At 39.7% G+C, this 19,662-nt stretch overlaps 1 pseudogene; it reads right to left on the bottom strand.

Moving 5' to 3' along the window:
* Positions 1-5,390: 5,390 nt before the first annotated feature.
* LOC148759093 (small ribosomal subunit protein eS1 pseudogene) lies at positions 5,391-6,285 on the bottom strand (annotated as a pseudogene).
* Positions 6,286-19,662: the final 13,377 nt, after the last annotated feature.

Below are 19,662 nucleotides of genomic sequence, written 5' to 3'. Positions count from 1 at the left end.
ATGTGTGATCTGATGGATTTTTAGGAAACAGCATTCCTGTGGAAAGCACAGCACCTTAGAGTTCATCCACTTCCTTCTCCTCCTGACACTTAACTCCCTCTCCAATATCCCTGCCAACTGACGCTTGGAGACCAACTGTGTTGCTCAAGGCTGTTACCATATGGTTACAAACACAGAGACCCTGTGGGGGTCACAAAGGGAATGTGTGAGCAGAAAGGGAGAGGGGAAACTTGTGGGCATGCTATGTGCAAGGAACCATTTTAGATACATCGCACTAACAAACTCATGCTCAGCAACTCGTTTATTAATGAACAGAATATACGTCTTTGTCAAATTTCCTTTTCAAAAAGCAGAGGTCAAAATAACAGAGTTCTGCGTCAAGAAAATATGCAGAAAACTTAAGACTGAAGGAGAAGAAAAAAAGTTGGATTTAGGGAAAAGATTTAAAAGAAGTGGCCTAGGGTGGGGCAAGGACAAGGACAGGGAAAGTTCTAGAAGGAGAGTGATAGGATTCAGCCAGACCAGCCCCCAGCATGTCATCTTCAGGGGAGCAGAAGTCTAATGGGATACAAAGGAGTGTGCGGTTCTAGGAGCTCTTGCAACTAAAATAGCTCTGCATTCGCTTGGTTATGTCTTCAAGTTTTCAGCAAGGAAGAAATTCTCCATGATAGGAGATAAATAATGTAAAATCAGAGTGGAGAATGGAGGCCACAGGTTGTATCCTGTTAGTGGAAGTTTGTGTAACTATGTTTAGGCCATTATTATCGCTTCTGAATTATAGTCCAACTTGTCCCCTAACTGGCCTGAGTGAGTTTTGTGAAACTCAAATACTATTCATGTCTTCCCAAAATAAACCCTTTAATTGTCCTTCAGTCGTCCTTAAGATGAGTTCAAGCCCTTGACGATGCTGACAGCACTCAGTAGGATGTAGCCTAGCTTCTTAATCCAATCTCACCTTTTGCCACTATATCCCCTGCTCCTCCCACCATCTTCTTTCAGTTCTTTTAACAGGAAACCCTTTGTTTCAGCCCCTTAAACCTATGATGCCCTGAAATACTCATCCACCCATTCCCGACCCTGCTCTATTTAAAGTTTTAGCTTAGCGTCATTTCTCCCGGAGCTTTTCTGCTGACCTCCGCCGTGGAGCTTAGAGGTGGCCAAGGCATGTCGTTCTCATTATATACGCAGTGCTTATCACGCTGTCCTGTAAAAGCCAATTTACTTGTCTGCATCTTATGCTAGGTTGGGAGCTTCTTGGCATGTCTTGTTTCCCACTCTATCTCCCATAGCTAACATAACGCTGGCATGGATTAGATACTCACTAAATAGTTCTGAATGGATGATCAGATGGATGGATGAATGGATGAGTGAATGAATGAATGAAGCCTTTCCTTTTCTGCTACAAGAAAGGAATGATAAGAAAAGTTGGGGAAAATTGTGGTGGCTGAAGATGAGGAAAGCAAAGTTTTTCTTACTTTGGTCAGTATATTTTTCTTAAAATAGTCAAGGCCAAAAACAAATAAACAAACAAACAAAAAAAACCCCAAAACAAAACCAAAATTGAGTAAGCTGTTGGTTGGTTGGTTGGTTTTATATCTTGCCACCAGCGAAAGCTTGATGCTGTGCCCATTGCATCTGTTTTGTTTTCTGTCATGGGCTTCTTTACAAAAGGATTTGTTATAAAAGAACGTTTTCCCAAGGTATCACTATGTAGAATCTAGTGTAACAAGTATTTGTACTTGGTAATATTCAGTGGGCACAGTCATTTAACCTCCAGCGTATACATCACATGAATGTTATATATAAAGCTTTTCTGTTTAGCTGGGCTATATTAACCAGTAGGAATAATATAGGACTAGAAAGCTGGAGGCCTAGGATTTGTTCTTGTTTGTATCATTACCTATGTAGCTAACAGCACATTAAACTTTCTGTATTTAATTACATTTATGTACATGTTTCATATCTGAAATCAACTGATGCCTTTTCTGACAAATTACATTGTGTGAAGATATAATGAAATGACGTATATGACAATACTGTAAGCTACTCTACAAAATATAAATGGTAAGAAGTATGATAGGAAGGGTGAGCCAGGAGTTAGGAGACCTGTAGCTAGTCCTACTTACATTATTAATCATCCTCTTTTTCTCTATTTCCCTCTTATTAAACAAAAGAAAGCATAAAATAAGAAGGATAGCAGAGTGTTATTTTGGGGTTCCTTTTAGCCTTATGTTCTGTCATTTGAAATGAGCATTCTGAACATAATCTGATTAAATTTCTGAACAGTGTTTCATCCGTCCTTTCAGTTCATGGGTTCTTGTAGTTCAGTGGCTGTGGCAGGCAATGTTTTCTTTCCTTCTTTTTATGTTCCAGTTATTTTCTTATTGGTCCAGATGTACATCTTCTACTTGGATATATCCACACATTGTCTTAGAATGAAATGTCTAAAATCTACCCAGGAACAAGTACTTGCCCAAAGCTCTCCCCACCCCCATCACAGCTACCCAAGATGGTTTTAGTAATTGTATGGTGTAGAGCTAAGCAGGTATTTTGTTACCAGAAATATTTTTTCTTCTTTCTCAGCTTTTAAAGTCATGTTGAGAACACCCATTCCCCAGTGCTCAACCTGAAGCAAAACCAGTTTTTGTTCCGCTGCCAATGCTCAGCAAAAAAGGCCAGTTCCAATTAAACAGTCTGAGAGATTTGAAGTGAACGGTGAATATTAGCATTTTCAAAGTTAGAGCACCTGACTTAAGGCAATTTGTGGCTTTCTATTCTTGTGCAATACAGGGGACAGACACCTAACAAGAGAAAAAAGAATGTAGAAAGTAGAGATAAAACATGATTCCTTTTCATGGGGAGAAAAATCACTTCATTTGAGTACCTGCTTAGTTTCATTGTTGTATTTGAACCTCCAAGGAGAGAAATGTGGGGCAGCTTATGCACAATTGTACTTTCCATTATTAGTTTAATAAATAGCGTGTGTGTCTGTGTGCGCGGGCACAAGCATGCGAATGCATGTGCATGCAATTTTTATTCAAATCACTTTTGGAATATTTGTTCCTAGTTTCCAACAAATTGGTAAATATAGCTATAGGAAAATCTATGTAGAAATTCTGTTTTCCAAGGTTTGGCAGTTTTTCTTTAATTAGTTGGTATGTCAGGTTTTACTAATTTGGGTTTAACTAGCTAGGAAAAATTCTGGCAGCATCAGGAACCTTATTCTGCCCCCAAATCAAGGGAAGCCATGACTCAGGCATTCGGGTAAACCTCTTCCAAATACTTGCACTGAGACTTTCACTTCAGAACAGGGTATGAGCCCTAAAGCATTATTCAAACATAGAAACAAAAGTTGCCATTAGAAGATAAAAACTCGGAGGATGTGTTTTGGCTTGCTGCTTTGACACTGTTATTATAGGCCAGAACAAGAGGAGAAATGAAGCTCTGAGCTGATGAAAACAGATGCTAGAAAAAACTATGCAGAGGGTAAGGGGGTGGCGGGGGGACTGACTCTGGATGATGAACACACAATGTGATTTATAGATGATGTAATACAGAATTGTACACCTGAAATCTATGTAATTTTACTAACAATTGTCACCCCAATAAATTTAATAAAATTAAATTAAAAAAAAAAAAAAGAAACTATGACCAGGTTGAGGTTAGAGAAACACAGAGAAAATTTTACAAAGTTTCCACAAGGGCTTGTACAAGCTGCACACAGCCAGGAGCAATATCACATCTGTGGGAGGAATCAGTGATAAAAATGACACTTCTCGGGCCGGCACGGTGGCTCAGGCGGTTAGAGCTCCATGCTCCTAACTCCGAAGGCTGCCGGTTCAATTCCCACATGGGCCAGTGGGCTCTCAACCACAAGATTGTCAGTACAATTCCTTGAGTCATGCAAGGGATGGTGGGCTCCGCCCCCTGCAATTAAGATTGAACATGGCACCTTGAGCTGAGCTGCATCCCAGATGGCTCAGTTGGTTGGAGCGCAGGCTCTCAACCACAAGGTTGCCAGTTGGACTCCTGCAAGGGATGGTGGGCTGTGCCCACTGCAACTAGCAATGGCAACTGGACCAGGAGCTGGCTGCACCCTCCACAACTAAGATTGAAAAGACAACAACTTGACTTGGAAAAAAAAAATGACATTTCTCATATAGACTTAAGTATTTACAAAGAGCTTCCATGTTGAAAGTCCCTGAACTCTTTAAGATTAGAAATTTCCTATAAGTAGGCAATATAGCTTCAGGGTGAAGAATCTGGGCTCCAGAGTCAGACAGACCAGGCTGATATCAGAGCTTGGACAAGTTACTTGATGATTTTGTGCCTCAATTTTCTTATTTGTAAAATGGGATCATGATGATCCCCTTCTCCTAGAGTTGTTTTGAAGATGAAATTAGATCATGCTTGCCAGGCACATAGTAAGTATTTAATAGTATTTGTCAATAAACAGTGTCTATTATTGCTGTTGTTAAGAACAAGTTGTGCCCCAGCATAGCCTCCATCTGGTTCCAGAGTTTTGGTCACAGACTGAGCGTATAAAAATACTGCAGTCTGTTAGCACCTAGCACTGGCTCAGAAGTTGCATTTTCCAAAGAATTTAAAGCTTGTAGATTATACTTTCTAAACTGGCTGCAACAATATTTCCCATTCCACTTACTCTTAGATAAGGTGACATTTGCCTGCCACTCCTCCCATCAAGAGGTGGGATCTGTGTTCCCTCCTCTGTAATATGAGTGGGTTTATGACTGTTTCAACCAACAGAATATGGTATAAACGGCACTGTGACTTCAGAGGCTAGATTAGAATAATTCAGTTTTCACCTGTTTAGCTGGAATACTCATCCTGGGAGCCCAGTGTGATCCCTCTAGGGCTGTCATACTGTGAAGAAGCCAAGACCCAGGAAGAAGCTGCATATAGGTACTCTGGTTAATGGTTTTAATCCGTGACTCATTCTAACCTAAACACAACGTATGTGACTGAACACATCTTCAGATGATTCCAGCCTCTAGCCATTGAGTTTCCCCCAGCTTTAGAGTCTTCCCACTGGGCTTTTTCCAAATCCATCGCTAATAGAATCTTTGAACAGAATACAATGGTTGTTTTACACCACTAATTTTTGGGGGTAATTTGTTACACAGTAAAGATAACTGGGATAGAAATTCTTTCCACTTCGGCCAGTTCCCATTCTGAGGATTTTCCACCTTTTCTCAATCTATTAATCGGCATTTACATGTGCATCTTTATACAAGACACCATGCTAGAACACAAATAAGCCAGCGTAGTCAAACATAAATTATACATAAGGATAAAGAATGTCATAGGACTCATATAATGAGAGCTGCATAGCATTGAGTAATTCAGCCATCACCAATGGGTTTTATTTGTCACCTTGAAAAGTCTGAATTTTGAACAGATTCTTGGACTGGGGGCTCATATCCATTAGCTCGTTCAACTTTAGCACCTGTCTCACCCCCAGTAGCTTTTCCAGGACTGCTACCTTCACCACGAAGCTCCACGAGTTTTCTCAATTCAAACTTGGGTTTCTTCAGCATTTTGACTTTTCTAACAAAGACATCACGGAGCGGATAAATTGATTAGCAAGCCCTCTGTATGTCTTTTCCAATGATACCTGGAATCAATTTATTGATCACTTCTTTCAAGTCATTTGTCTGCACCTCTCAGGTCATGATTTCCATCATCTTCTTCCTGTTGATGCTGAGCATAAGAGGTCTTCTGAATTTAATTGTGTTTTTTAGGAAAACCAACACAGAATAGATAAAGCAAATAACCATTGGTAGTCTTGACATCAACATGAGTTTCCATTATGTTCTGTCATTTTTTGACCGTGGAGCATACTTTGTCCCGGATAAGATTCAGGCCATGGAAATTAGACAGGCAGTTTCTGCCCTGAGCATCCTCAGTAATTAACTTGAATTTTCTAAATGCAACTTCATCGTTCTGCAGATCAGCTAGGCTCACTTCAAAAACATGACCCTTGAACCATCAAATGCAATTTTGCTTACTTGAGTTCTCGTGACAAGTGTTTTTCCAGTATTTCTTACACTGAATATAGCTTGTGTTTTCACATCATACCAATCTTTCTTAGAAAAATGGGTCAACCACTTTTTTCTTGGCTCCCTTCTTGCCACCTTTCCTTAGGCGCTAATTCTTGCAGACTACGAGGGTGCTGCTCAGAGAGCCAAAAGGCCATAATGGGGTTTTTTTTTTTACAGAAATTGCCGTGTACCAGAAACAATGTGTGACATGAAGCCTTTCCATTGTAATTACAAAATACAGTGAATGCTGTTGCCAACTGCCACCAAATGGAAAGGCACTGATCTTCAATATGAGAAGTAGTACATCAAACCTTAGTAACAGTGTGTGACAAGTTTCAACTTGTTCGGTGCAGTCAGTCGGGTGTGAGCTACGGTAGAGAAGGTGTGTTTTAAAGTGTGCCGTAAATCATCCTCCATCATGACAATGCTCCAACTCACACATCGCTTCTGGTATACAGCAATTTCTGTCAAATAAAAACATTACGGTGTGTCCTCATCCACCTTATTCACTGGCACCGTGCAACTTCTGGCTCTTCCCCAAAGTCAAAATGATTCAGGACATTGAGGCAGCCATGATAGCGCAACTAAAGACACTCAATAGAGAGGACTTCCAGAACGATGGAATAAGTGTGTTCAAAGCAAGGGGGAGCATTTTGAGGGAGTTCAATAGTAATATGTCTTTTACTGTGATAATATTTTAAAATTTTAAACATTCACCATATTATTTGATCACACCTTGTAATTATGTTCCTAATTCTGAGAGAATTTAATGAGCACTTTATATAAGTTGAATTAACTACAAATATATCAGTGATATCTTAGTTGGGTTAATTTTCACAAGATTGATGAGCCAACTCTGCCTCCTATAAAAATATAATTTACAACTTTATAGAACACACTGAATTTTTTTACAAATTCCAACAAATATGTCTTTAAATAGACATATAGTCTCAAAGTTACACATCAGTAGTCCTTAGACTTGTTAAATCATGGAATGTTGTAAAGCAGTTCTTTGTCCTTTTTAGGAAATATTTAAATAGAAACTCAAATTTTGATAACAAAATATAAAATAGTTATGGATGTAATATAAATTTTATGATAACTAATACCCTGTTTCCCTGAAAATAAGACCTAGCCAGACAATCAGCTCTAATGCATCTTTTGGAACAAAAATTAATATAAGACTAGGTATTATATTATATTGTATTATATTATATTATTATATTGTATAAGACCCGGTCTTATAGTAAAATAATTAATTTTTGCTCCAAAAGATGCATTAGAGCTGATTGTCCGGATAGGTCTTATTTTCGGGGAAACACGGTATGAATACTCACTAAACATTTTCATATTTTTAAAAAACAAAACAAATGGCTAACCCAGGCTCTTGCATTTTTAACGCCCCTGTGACACCTGCTCATTAATTGCCATTGAGATGTATGGATTCTATGTCAACTACAATTTTAAATTTCAAAATTTTCAAGTAGCAAATTCTCCTGCTGAACAGCTCAGCTTCCTCCTTCTGATGTTTTATTATTGGTATATACAAATGCAACTGATTTCTGAATATTAATTTTGTATCCTGCTACTTTACTAAATTCATCTATCAGCTCTAATAGTTTCTTGGTGGAGTCTTTAGGGTTCTCTAAATATAGTATCATATCATCTGCATATAATGACAGTTTTACTTCCTCCTTACCGATTTGGATGCCTTTTATTTCTTTTTCTTGTCTGATTGCTGTGGCTAGAACTTCCAGCACTATGTTGAATAGAAGTGGAGAAAGTGGGCAGCCTTGCCTTGTTCCTGATTTTAAGGGGAATGGTTTTAGTTTTTCCCCATTGAGTATGATGTTAGCTGTGGGTCTATCATATATGGCCTTTATTATGTTGAGATATGATCCCTCTATTCCCACTTTCTTAAGGGTTTTTATCATGAATGGCTGCTGAATTTTATCAAATGCTTTTTCTGCGTCAATTGATATGATCATATGATTTTTATTTTTCATTTTGTTAATGTGGTGTATCACATTAATTGATTTGCGGATGTTGAACCACCCTTGCATACCAGGGATGAATCCCACTTGATCATGGTGTATAATCTTTTTAATATATTGCTGAATTCTGTTTGCTAGTATTTTGTTGAGGATTTTTGCATCTATGTTCATTAGCGATATCGGCCTGTAGTTTTCTTTTTTTGTGGTGTCTTTGTCTGATTTTGGGATCAGGGTGATAGTGGCTTCGTAAAAAGTGTTTGGGAGTCTTCCCTCCCTCTGGATTTTTTGGAAGAGTTTGAGGAGAATAGGTGACAATTCTTTTTGGAACGCTCTGTAAAATTCACCTGTAAAGCCATCTGGTCCAGGGCTTTTGTTTGTTGGGAGATTGTTGATTACTGATTCAATTTCCTTGGTGGTAATCAGTCTATTCAGGTTTTCTGTCTCCTCTTGAGTTAGCCTTGGGAGGTTGTATGCATCTAGGAAATTGTCCATTTCTTCCAGGTTGTCAAATTTGTTGGCATACAGTTGCTCATAGAAATTTCTTAGGATTTTTTGTATCTCTGCGGTGTCTGTTGTCACTTCTCCTCTTTCATTACTGATTTTATTAATTTGGGTCCTCTCTCTCTTTTTTTTAATGAGTCTGGCTAAAGGTTTGTCAATTTTGTTTATCTTCTCTAAGAACCAACTCTTGGATTCATTGATCTTTTGTATTGTTTTTCTGGTTTCTATTTCATTTATTTCCGCTCTGATCTTTATTATCTCCTTCCTTGTACTCCCTTTGGGCTTATTTTGTTGTTCTTTTTCCAGATCCCTTAAGTGTGAAGATAAACTGTTGATTAGTGATGTTTCTTGTTTCTTTAGGTAGGCCTGCAGTGCTATGAACTTCCCTCTTAGGACTGCTTTCGCTGCATCCCATAGATTTTGGGTCGTTGTATTTTCATTTTCGTTTGTCTCGAGATATCTTTTGATTTCTTCCTTGATCTCCTGTTTGACCCATTCATTGTTTAGTAACATATTATTCAGCCTCCATGAATTTGTGTGTCTTCCAGTCTTTTTCCTGTAGTTCATTTCTAATTTCATAGCACTGTGGTCAGAGAAGACAATTGGTATGATTTCAATTTTCTTAAATTTATCCAGACTTGCTTTGTGGCCTAACATATGGTCTATCTTGGAGAATGTTCCATGTGCGCTTGAGAAGAACGTGTATTCTGCAGCATTGGGGTGGAATGCTCTGAAAATATCGGTTAAATCCAAGTGGTCCAATGTGTCATTTAAGGCTGTTGTTTCCGTATTGATTTTCTGTCTGGAAGACCTGTCCCTTGTTGTCAGAGGTGTGTTGAAGTCCCCTACTATGATAGTGTTACTGTTGATCTCCATCTTTATGTCAGTCAATATCTGTTTTATATATTTAGGTGCTCCTATGTTGGGTGCATAGATGTTTACTAGGGTTATATCCTCTTGTCGAATTGATCCCTTTATTATTATATAGTGTCCATCTTTGTCTTTTAATATTTTCTTCATTTTAAAGTCTATTTTGTCAGAGATAAGTATTGCAACTCCAGCTTTTTTCTCATTTCCATTTGCATGGAATATCTTACTCCAACCCTTCACTTTTAGCCTGTGTGTGTCTTTTGATCTGAGGTGAGTCTCTTGTATACAGCATATACAAGGGTCTTGCTTTCTTATCCATTCAGCCACCCTATGTCTCTTGATTGGAGCATTTAAACCATTTACATTTAAAGTGATTATTGATAAGTACATAGTTATTGCCATTTTTAAATTTGTGGATAAATTGTTTTCGTCTTTCTTCTATTTACAGAAGTCCTTTTAGTATTTCTTGCAATGCTGGCTTGGTGGTAATGAATTCCTTTAGCTTATTCTTTTCTGGGAAGCTCTTTATCTCCCCGTCAATTTTAAATGATAGCCTTGCTGGATAAAGCAACCTAGGTTGTAGGCCTTTGTTTTCCATCACTTTGAGTATCTCCTGCCACTCCCTCCTGGCCTTCAATGTTTCTGCAGAAAAGTCATTTGATAGTCTTATGGGAGTTCCCTTGTATGTAACCCTCTGTCTTTCTCTTGCTGCTTTTAGGATTCTCTCTTTGTCTTTAATCTTTGCCATTTTAGCTATAATGTGTCTTGGAGTGGACCTGTTTGGGTTTATCCTGGTTGGAACTCTCTGCACTTCCTGGACTTGTATGTTGGTTTCCTTCATCAGGTTAGGGAAATTTTCAGACATTATTACTTCAAATATGTTCTCAATCCCTTGTTTCTTCTCTTCACCTTCTGGTATTCCTATGATGCGCATGTTGTTGCGCTTGATGTTATCCCATAGGTCTCTTAAACCATCTTCATTGTTTTTTATTCTTTTTTCTTTCTGTTGTTCTGTTTGGGTGATCTCTGCTAACTTGTCTTCTAAGTCGCTGATTCGATCCTCTGCTTCATCTAACCTGCTGTTAATTCCTTCAAGTGAGTTCTTTATTTCGGTAACTGTGTTCTTTAGTTCTAACTGGTTGTTCGTTATGATTTCTACATCCTTCTTGATGTCCTCTCTAAGTTCCTTAAACATTCTTATCATCAGTATTCTGAACTCTGTCTCTGACAGTTTGGTTACCTCTGCTTCATTTAGTTCCATTTCTGAAGGTTTCTTCTGTTCTTTTATTTGGGATATGTTTCTTTGTTTCCTCATTCTGGCTGACTCTCTGTGTTTGCTTCGATGTATTAGATAGGTGCCCTGGAGTTCTTAGTTCTTGCTGGATTAGTATATAATAAATGTCCTTTATATTTGACTTGCACTACTTCGTTCTTCTCCCCTGCGTGTGCTCTAAAAGTGACTCTTGTGTTGTGTATATTGTCCTGTTAAAGAAGATCCTTAATTGCTTTTCGCTTGTGAGTAGGTGGAGTTAACTCCTAGGCTGACTAGTTGTGAGACTTGGCTTTGCCCACGCAGGGTATTCTGCTGCGTGAGGATTGACTGCTTAGATGTGGTTTGCCCTTTGGCCTCTATGTGCCTGTAAAGAATCCCCTCTGAGTGTGTCACTTGTAGGTCAAACCCGGTAGTACTCTGGCTTGGCCTGGAGTTGGCCGCTGGGTATGTTGAATCTTGTGCCTCTTAAGCTGGGCACTGGTAGGGCAATTACAGAACAAAGCAAATCACCAAGCACAACAATAACAACAAGGAAAAAGTCAAATACATTCACATGTAAAAAAAACAATCGACAACCCCCACTCGACATAGGCAAAGATGTCAGAAATATAAAGACAAATCAAAACAGAACAAAAAAAAAAAAAAAAAAACAGCGCCAGTTGTGGCTTAAGCCCACCAAGTAATCTCCAGGTTGTTCTCAGCTATAGCACAGAGTCCCCACTCGACACAGGCAAAGATGTCAAAAATATAAAGACAAATCAAAACAGAACAAAACAAGCAAACAAACAAACAAACAAACAAAAACCACAGCGCCAGTTGTGGCTTAAGCCCACCAAGTGATCTCCAGGTTGTTCTCTGCTATAGCATAGAGTCCCCACTCGACACAGGCAAAGATGTCAAAAATATAAAGACAAATCAGCACAGAACAAAAAACAAACAAACAAACAAAAAACAAACAAACAAAAAACAAACAAACAAACAAAAAACACAGCGCCAGTTGTGGCTTAAGCCCACCAAGTAATCTCCAAGTTGTTCTCTGCTATAGCACAGAATCCCCACTCGACACAGGCAAAGATGTCAAAAATATAAAGACAAATCAACACAGAACAAAAACAAACAAACAAACAAAAAACAAACAAACAAAAAACAAACAAACAAAAAACACAGCGCCAGTTGTGGCTTAAGCCCACCAAATAATCTCCAAGTTGTTCTCTGCTGTAGCACAGAATCCCCACTCGACACAGGCAAAGATGTCAAAAATATAAAGACAAATCAAAACAGAAAGAAAAGAAAAAAAAAGAAAAAAAAAAAAGAAAAAAAAAAGACAGCGCCAGTTGTGGCTTAAGCCCACCAAGTAATCTCCAAGTTGTTCTCTGCTGTAGCACAGAATCCCCACTCGACACAGGCAAAGATGTCAAAAATATAAAGACAAATCAACACAGAACAAAAACAAACAAACAAACAAAAAACAAACAAACAAAAAACACAGCGCCAGTTGTGGCTTAAGCCCACCAAGTAATCTCCAAGTTGTTCTCTGCTGTAGCACAGAATCCCCACTCGACACATGCAAAGATGTCAAAAATATAAAGACAAATCAAAACATTAAGAAAAGAAAAAAAAAAAAAAAAAAAAGACAGCGCCAGTTGTGGCTTAAGCCCACCAAGTAATCCCCTGCGTATTGTGCAGGTAGAGCCGGTCACCTGATGCCCAGAGTGACTCTGAGGCTGCAGCTTTAGATGCGTGGGGCTGAGGGGTCTGGACAGTAGGTTTTACAAAGTCAGTGCAGTTTCTGCCCTTGCTGGCACATATGCACACCGAGAATAGCACCACCGGCCCTGTGTCCAGCTCTCCTGAGTCTTAGGGCACCTCTTCCCTGTGTGTGTGTGTGGCCGGCAGGGAATTCCTCAGCTGCTGAAAGCTGAGTGCTGTATATGCCACTTACTGCTGATCCCTGGGAGTGCCTCCGCCGATGTAATTGCCACGCCCTAGGCAGGCCAGAAAGGGTGGGGGCTGGGGATGGAAAGAGGGGTCTTCTCTTTCCCAGCCCAGCTGTGTCACACCCCACCCACAGGCCAGAAACGGTGGTATCTGGGGGTGGATGAGTCTTCTGTCTCCTAGTCCAGGGCAAACCACACTCTTCTCAGCCTCTTCCCTGGACCAAAGCCAGCGGCCAGTCTTCCCTTAGCCCAAACCCCAAGGCTCCTCTGTAATCTGACACTGCTCTTCAGATCAGGAGCCAGTTTAAGTCTCTGGAAGGGTGGGGTAGGATTGGAAGAGCGGGGGGAGGGGCCCAGGTATGGAGTTTAATAGTCTCAAATGCTAGATATCCTCCCTCTGCGGGAGGGAGAGGTCTGCTGTGGGACGCAAAGTAGAGTCCGGCACTTGGCTTTTGTGTTCTCTCTTTTGTCCTGGGAACCCCTGCGTCTCTGCAGCTGGGGATGTGTTTGCCCCGCTCTAGGCTGGCTAGAAAGGGTGGGGGCTGGGGATGGAAGGAGGGGTCTTCTCTTTCCCAGCCCCGCTGTCTTAACACTCTTCCCGCAGGCCAGAAAAGGTGGTGGCTGGGGGCGGAAGATTCCCAGCTCCTAGCCTCCTCCCTGGGCCCGCCTGTCTTCCCGGAGCCGGGGCTCCAAGGCGCCTCTGTAATCTGCCGCTGCTCCTTAGTGCAGGGGCTAGATCAAGTCTCTAGAAAGGCGGGGGTAGGGTCAGAAGAGCGGGGGAAGGTGCCCAGGCACGGAGTCTGTGTTCCTTGTCCGGCCCAAGGACCAACTGAGGTTATTAGCTGAAGTTGATGCTGGATATGCTGCCCCTGCAGCGGGAGAGGTCCGCTGTGGGACGCAGGGCAAAACGCCCACCTCGTGGCTTCCGGGCTCTCCTCCGTCCTGGGATATCCTGCGTATCTGTAGCCGTGGGTGTGGGCTGGAATTTCACAGGCACAGGTGCGGAGCAGATTTCCACAACCCGAGGGTGGGGGCCGAATTTCTACCGCCACAGGTGTGGACCACGATCCCAACCCGCGTCCCCACCGCCGCCGCAGGTGCGGCGTGTCTCCGCTCCGCTCCCTTCCTTCTTCCCCTGCTCGCCCAATTTTTCCCCACCTGCAAGAAATCCCTGCGCGAGTCTCTTCGCTGTTCTGCGTGATGAGCAGAGAGTCCTTTGATGGGTTATAAGCTTCCCGTTTCTGATAAGATCCGACGGAGAACTCAAAAAGTGCGCCCCGCTGCCGCCATTGCTATGACGTCACTCCAGCTCAGCTTCCTACTCTTGCTTACATTGGGGTCACCTGATCACCCTCTAAATTCTTCCTTTTGATCTTTGTTCTGCCCTTAGGAATAGTGCAGAATAACAGGACTCCTCTCCTACGTGACAGTCATTCAGTTGCTTGAAGGCAGCGCCCATACAACCTCTGCACCTTCTTCATCCTGATTTTTGTCTTCTGAATCATTTGCAGAATGTCTTTCTTAACATGTTGCCTAGAACTAATTTAATGTTCTAGCAATTCGGAGAAATGATTTGATTTGCAGACAGTACATTTTTAGCTTGATCTAAGTCTAAATACTGGAAAATTAGTTTTTTGTGTTTTTTTTTAAATGCTTAAAAAAAGTGTCTTATGACAATTAATATGGTGGTGTAAAAGCATATATCAACTTGGATTCTGTGAGAACATCTCAAAATGCGTTGTAAATCCTTAATCCAAACGAATCTGTGAAACTTTGACATCGTTCCAGATTTTGAGTAGATTTTGTTGGGAGATATTTTTTTTTTTTTTTTTTTGGCTGAAATGAGTCACACAGCTCCTCCTTGATTTAGAGCTTTCTCCTTCAAGGAATCTAGAGTCTCCATTCAGAGTCTATGATGTACAGTATGCCTAGCTCTGCCAATTGCAGACAGACCAAGATGTGCCTACAGCATTATCTTTGGCTATGCCAATATTGTAACCACTAACCACATAGAGCCATTGAAATGTGAAGTCAAATTAATGAGAATTAAAATGAAAAATCAGCTTCTCAATTCCAGCAGTCACATTATGTGCTCAACAGTCACATGTGACCAGTGACTGTTTTGTTGAACACTACAGTACAGATCATTTCTTTCCTTGCAGAAAATTCCACTGGACAGTGCTGCCCTTGAACTTCACTTGTGCCACCTGGATAAAAGTGTATGATATGTGAGAAGTTTTCAACATTTAAAGTGGAAAATATAAAAAAAAAATATTAATAATAAAGTGGAAAATAATATAATAAAATAGGTATGGGCATAGATTTCTAAAGCATTAACTCTTTTGTTATTTTATGGGATATCTAGTTCAATGTTTTATAAGAGAAACCTAGTTATTAAGGATTTAGGCTTTGGAGACAGACTCTGAATTCAGGTCCTGTCTTTACCATTTACTAGCTGTGTGACCTTGGGGGAGATTTTTTTTTTTTTTTTTAATCTAGGCCCTAGATTCCCTAACTATAAAATAAGTTTATTGAATGTTTTAATGTAACTGTTAAGCTCAAATGAAATAATGCTCTTAAAACTACTTAGCACAATGTCTGACACATATCAACTGCCAGCATAAACATAAGGTATCATTGCTATTATTATTTATAGAAATGTAATTTTTAGTCCCTCAGTACTAATTACAGAATGTGTGCCTAAATACAAGGTAACTTTATTAAATGAATTGGACTGGATAGGAAGGAAACAGAAAGCAACCTCATCCTTTCCCATTCTGATCCCTTTCAACCCAATCTGCTGAATCATTCTTCCCTTCCCTTGAGTGAAATCAAAGCCGATGCCATAGCTTTTCATGTCAAAAAAGTATCTTTTCCGGGTAGTTAAATGGTCTAGTACAGTTCAACACATAAGATTTAATCTCTCTTCTCGTTCATCCTATCTCAGTGCTGGCTAAAACGCTGAAATGGATGTGTAGGTTTGGGTGGTCTCTTTTCTTTTTCCCAGTTCTTACACTTCTTCTTCACTGATTAGGCTGCCACTGGATTCTCTGGGACTGGGGAAGGGTAGGATTGATGAGATGAATATAGAGACTGAAAAGGGCTTCCTTAGCTCTCTTGGCTCTCCAATATCTCCACCATGGCAGACATGCCAACACTGGCTCATGGTGAGATTTTATAAATGATTAGGAATGCCCCACCTAAGCTTGTCTGTCTGCTGGTCTCTGACACGGAAGGCGATGCTTCCTTAATCATCCACGTACAGTTTCCTCCTCAGCCCCTTACTTCCCGTGCTCCATGCTCCTCAGCTTCCCTCTGTGGATGTCCCTGCATCCTTCCAGGTGGGCTTCTTATTCAGGGTCCCTTTAAAGGAATCCGTATTTCGTCCTCAGAATATATACACTTTTGTCCCATCATTGGTGGGAAGCAATTCCACTAGAGTTCTCTTTTCTCAATCTGCTCTCAGGATCAATATTTCATGTTTACATTTTTTTCAGGTGGGAGCCAGATACAACAGCCTTTGTCACCTAATTTCCAGGAGACACAGGTATAACTCTCCAGGTGGGTCTCTGAAGCACTCCCTTGCCTCCTTTATATGGTTTAATTGGTGGGGGTTCAGAGCACTTCTTTCCTCTGTCTACACCATTGTTTATGTGGGGGAAATGCATAATCCACTGACAAGTCTCTCTAAGGAAATCTTCACAGCGCACATTCTTAAAGTAGAGTTGATGAGCCAGACTATACCTTTGTGTGTGTCAGGGGCTCACACATCAAATGTTATAGTGAGTGTCTCAGTCCTGAATTAATGATCGCCACTCAACTAGTTTTGGCCTGAGTGCATGCAGCACTGGGGTCCCTGCTAAAATTCTAAGACCATAGGAAAATTGATTTCTCGTTCTGTTACAACAGTTCTCATGGAGGTTGTAAGTTTCATATTTAAGCAGACAAAGTGGCAGCAGTCAGTTTTCAGGGATTCAGGCGTCATCACTTTGTGCTCAGGATACGGCTATTGACTAGTCCTTCCACTGTATTTGGACAAGAACGAGAGCAAAGGGTATTTTTCAAGAGGGTCATAGACATTGCGTTGTGAGAAATGGAAGGCTGAACTGAAGACCTTTTCATGTTCATAGCTTTTATTCCTGTGGCAACCTGTCTTTTGAAGAAGCTGCCCCTACACTCTGACTTTTCATTTTCAGAACTGGTCTGGACATTCATCTCTGTTTCACTGATCATACTGAGTAGTGAAAGAAATGTTGCTCCTGTGACAAAGAAAAATGACCTGTTCTATTCTTTGGCCATAACACAGCTTCTGAATTTGGTAGTGCTGTTAGACTTTACTTTTTCCCCGTGTATGAGAGAGATACCATGCTTCACGGCCCCTGAAAAGCCATTTTCTTGTTTCCCAGAGATACAGCCTAGAACTTAGGTGATCCTCCAAATTAACGATGGTTCTATTCACCTGTAAGATTGCCACCTGATTCTTGATCTGCTTTCGTACTTCCCTTCTAACTAGCTAAAAACACTTAGAATTGGGTGTTAAGATAGAACAATCTACTTATAATTGTTTGAAAATCATATGAAGAGAGATAGTATTTTTTTTTTAAACTAGGAAACCTGTTGGGAGTGATGATGGTAAGCATATTAGTAATGAGAATATAAGCCAAGGACACTCCTGTTAGCATGTGGGAGCTGCTGTTGGTGTTCCCACTCCCAAAATAAATAACTAGTTTTCCTTGGACCTATAGATACAGCGATCCTTTAACTATGAGTTGAGGGGAAGATGTCTAGATGACTGACTTTAGTGCTAGCTGCTACTTCCTTGGTATATCATCCAAATCTGTTGACTTATGCCAAGATGTCATCAATAAAGTTTTATTTCTTTGAGACTTGTTAAAATGAAAAGTTCTCAGGGTCTCAATTTCCTCATCTTTTAACATGATCATATCAGGAGAGCTGATTATAGCTCTCCCGGGAGTATTTCAAGCTGTAATCAGTTAAAACCATTCATTTAACACATGTTTGTTATTGAATAAATTTACATCTTAATGAAAATAATTTTTATATTCCTTTTTAAAATCAGGCTTCAGTATGGAGAGGGGAAAGATTCTGTAAATGCACTGGTACTACATGAGACTTGGAGACTAAGAACAGGGAAGACAAGCTTTACCCGGTCCATAGTTTTCTTAGGGCTACTCATGTCTACTCATGAATTTTGGAGAAGCTTTACTCACTAATCAACTACATGAAAGGTGGAAGAATGTACATGAGGAAAATCATTGAATTATTTATTTATTTGTGTGCTAATTGACTTTAATCTATGTTAGCATCATTTCTCTTTGGTTACATTCAATATCTGGATCATATATATGCAGTGGCATAATATAGTTTTGAATAAAAGAGAAGAGGAAATATGAAGAGAAATAACGTTTGTTGAGGGTTTAATATGTGCTAGGCTGTATGCTACATGCTTTGTGTTGACTTTTTCCTTTAATCCTCACAACAACGCTATTAGATAGATTCTGTTACTAATACCATTTTATAGATAAGGAGTTGGGCTCAAAGAAGTAATGTAACCTGCTTGAAATCACACCTAGAACCAGTATTATGGGATTAGATGGTCTGACGCTAGAACCAGTAGCTTAATCTCTACTGTAAAGAAAAGAGCACTCATTGGGTACATAGCATCTGAATTGCATGTAGCTACCTAATTAAAATAAACAGTCATAAAATAATATTAAACAGTCATAAAATTAAAATAAAAAGTCATTTTTGTTTTAAGAAATTGCAGGCCATATTTATAGTTCCAAGAACACCTTAGATAAATTTTCAATGACCGAGCTCTATGGGGCTTCTGAGCAACACTAAACTTTATAATTTGGAAGGACCTTTTGGAAGGCAGCTCCCATCGTTGACCCTGGGAGCAGCCCTGGTAAAATCAACCTAAGTTAAGTCTTGGTTCTTCTGCTCATATGTATCCAAATTTAGGCAGCTTTCTATGCTTTTATTCCTTCACCTATAAATGCAACCAATCCTCCTTGGGGGGTATGGTGATGAGTAGAATTGGTATATGTACTTGGTAACCTATAAAAGCACTATGAAAACATGTAATTTCAATAGTAGGATAAATAGAGATAGACTAGGATAGATTGTTTCAGGTGAAGAAATCATTAAATCTCCACTTCTTAGTACAATGACTCATTTATTTTGTTTATCTGGACACTAGAATTATCACATCCTTGGTCAAATTAGATGCTCAATAAATATTTATAAATTTACTAAAAGATTAAACAAAGGCAATGGGCAGGTTACTGTTGGAGAAAACTAAGACCTGATCCTTCTCTAGCAATTCAGTATATATATTTGATAGGTTATTTTGGATAAGGCAGTATGTAAGGTACTGCGTTGCTTTGCAGCAGTATAGAGGTGGCCTCTGTATCTTTAGAGCATACAGAGAAACTTGTCCAACAGGTGTCTTTTCCAGAACTGGGATTCCTGGGTCTCAATTTCAAAAGGTTACTTATTTCTGGACTGTGCTCTGTTATCAGTCCATTTAGTTTACACTCAGCTTCAGAAGCTCACAGCAACATCATTCCACAGTGTACCTACAGTTGTATGTAGAGTCCCCTAAATTCTGGAGTGGGACACACCACAGGATTTATTCTAGAGTCCTTAACTGCTGCTCAACCAAAAACAGTTCTGAGTTTCCAATCTCAGAAAATGCTTCATATTTAGGTACAGAAAAAAGAATAATTTTATCTATCCAAGTTACCTGAAGCATGGATCTTGAAATAACCAAGAGCTAAAAGTATTCCTAAATCTTGATTTTGGAAAATCAGTCATATAACATTTTATAAATACAGACTGATAGTATAATAATGACAGTCATATTAAGTCAGAGGTATTTTAATGTATACAGACTGAATAAACAATGATAGTAAATCTCTACTAATTTGGATAAAATGAATGTAGTAACTAAATTAATGAAATCAATGCTAGCTTCTATTTATAATACAGTTACATTATGT

Source organism: Rhinolophus sinicus, chromosome 1 (genome assembly GCF_057876585.1).
Source record: "Rhinolophus sinicus isolate RSI-liver-muscle chromosome 1, RSI-T2T, whole genome shotgun sequence".
In the NCBI taxonomy this organism is placed as follows: Eukaryota; Metazoa; Chordata; class Mammalia; order Chiroptera; family Rhinolophidae; genus Rhinolophus; species Rhinolophus sinicus.
Note: the sequence above shows the minus strand (reverse complement) of the source record. Positions and strands in the feature narration are given on the sequence as shown.